Genomic DNA, 2500 nt, shown 5'->3' with positions numbered 1-2500 from the left:
GGAGGGACTCAGAGTAGTTGTAAGTAGTAAAAGAAGGGGAGGATTGTGTGTTGGGGGAGCTCTGAGGGGACGTAGATTGGTCTCGTTTCCCCTCTCGTGGTTCAGAGGGGAGAGGGAAATGGGGAGGGTTTAGAAAAGGTACTCGTTGCGTACAGGTAATAAAGAGGAATGGATGTGGGGGAGGAGGAGGAGGGTAAAAAAGGAGGGAGGGACAGTACGAAAAACCTACTCTCATCCTTCAAATTTAAACAGAAAAATCATTACACGAGAAGACAGGCTTTGACAAACAAACTCGAAATGAAGTTCACTATGTAAATGAAATATCTCGAGGCGCTCTCCAACAGACGTACCACATTTCATATACTTCTTCGTGATTTACATTCATGAGCAACCGCTATTCGCAAACGACATCACATTACCTCATCTCGCAATGGATGACGAAGTGACTCCTTGCTTCTAAAATCGCCCATAGTCAACAGGCAATGGAAATGAAAGTTCCATTTAAACTTAGAGCGAAAATGAGAGAATTTCCTTTGAAGCAGCTGGGTTCCTGTTTATTCTCAAAGCTCCATTACATTTATAACAATAGAGCTCACAGTGCCCCTTTTCCCTGGAGACTTCCTATTCCGAAATCTTGTTCCCTTTATTCTCTTCCTTTTATTGTCCTTTACCCCTTCTGGCCTCCTTGAATTGAGTTTTCTCATTCTCTCTCTCTTTCTTGTTTCTTGTTTCTCCGTGTGTCTCTTTTCCTTCTTCTTCCTCTTCCTCTTCTTCTTCTTCCTCTTCTTCTTCTTCATGCGTTGGTTTATTGCCTTCCCTCTTACTTCTTCTTTATTTTTTAGTTTTCATCTACTTCCTGCTTTCTTTATTTTTCTACTTCCTCAATCCTTCTTTCGCATTTCTATTTTTCACCCATTTCCCCCTCCTCCCTTCTTTTTTCTATTCTCTTCTTCTCTCTTTCCCTCCTACTTCCTTTCTCCATTCTCTCTCCTTTTCCTCCTCCACCTTATCCTCCTTCGTCTCTCTTCCTTCATCCTCCCTCCTTTCTCTCATTTCCCCCTCTGCCACTTCTCCCGCCCTTCCATTTTCTCCTCTTTCTCCCTCTTTCTCCCCTTTTCTCCCTCTTCCACTTCTCCCTCCCTTCCATTTTCTCCTTCTTCTCCCTCATTCTCTCTTCTCCCCATTTCCCTCCTTCTCGCCTTCTTCCTCCTACCCTTTTCTCCCTCCTTTTCTCCTTCTCCCCTCTCCCCCTTTCTCCCTCATTTTCTCCTTCTCCCTTTCTCCTTTTCCCCGCTTCCTCTTCTCCCTTTCTGCCTCCTTTTCTCCATCTCCGCTCTCCCCCTTTCTCCCTACTCTTCATTTCTCCTTCTTTCCCTCACTTCCTCCTCTCCCTTTCTCCCTCATTTTCTCCTTCTCCCTTTCTCCTTTTCCTCGCTTCCTCCTCTCCCTTTCACTCCCAACCTTTCACAATAAGGCCGTATGTACTCGGCTCCGATATAACCTTCCGGTCTAGCTTTTATAAACTTTTTCCCAGGTTAACTTTGGGCGAGGAGGATGTTTCGGATGCCCTTGGAGGAGGAGGAGGATGAGGAAGGAGGAGGAAGGAGGAAGAGGAGGAGGAGGAGGAGGAGGAGAAGAGGAGGGAGGAAGGGGGGAGGAGGTGAGGAGAAGAAGAAGAGGAAGGAGGAGTGAGGAAGAGGAAGAGGAGGAGGAGGATTGTGGAGGGAGAGAGGGAGGAGAGGAGGAGGAGGGAGGAAATGAGGAGAGGAAATGAGGAGGGAGGAGGAAGGATGAAGAAGAAGTAGAAGAAGAAGGAGGAGGAGGGAGGAAGAGAGGAAAGGAGGGAGGAGGAAGAAGAAGAAGAGGGGGGGAGGAGGAGGAGGGAGAGGAAGAGGGAGGGGGAGCTGTGGTTAGTGGGAGTGAAGGAGGAGAAGATAGGAAGAGGAAAGATTTGGAGGTGGTAAGATGGAGAATGGTAGGAAGCGGTGATTCTTCCGATCCTGAGCATTATTATTGATCACACGTCGTTGTCTTCTTCTTCACTATCTCCTCGTCTACGGCCTACGTCCTCCTCCCCTCTTCCTGCCTCCCTCTTCTTCAAGCGACCCCCCCTCTCCCCCCGCTTCTGCCGTCCCCTTTACTGTCCTCTACTCGTCAGCACCCTCGGTCACCGCTCTCACCCCCCCCACTCACCCCTCTCCTCCCTCATCAATCTCTCGCCCCCCCCCGACCGCCCACGCGGCCTGTACTCTCCCATCTTTTTCCCTCCTCCTCCCCCTCCTAACCTCGTAAATTCTACTTTCTACGTCGTCGCCCTCATCGTGCTTCCTCCCCTTGCATCTTCCTTCTTCTGTCTTCTGCCCTCCCTCTTCCCCCCTCCTCTTCTTCTTTCCACACTCTTCTTCCTCACTTTTTGCCCCTCGGTCTTTCCTTCTTCTGCTTCTCCCACCTCGTGCCGCAGTTCTCCCCGCCTCCGTCTTCTTCTCTCCCTGCTTTTCTT

Source organism: Penaeus chinensis, chromosome 35 (genome assembly GCF_019202785.1).
Source record: "Penaeus chinensis breed Huanghai No. 1 chromosome 35, ASM1920278v2, whole genome shotgun sequence".
Lineage (NCBI taxonomy): Eukaryota > Metazoa > Arthropoda > Malacostraca > Decapoda > Penaeidae > Penaeus > Penaeus chinensis.
Note: the sequence above shows the minus strand (reverse complement) of the source record.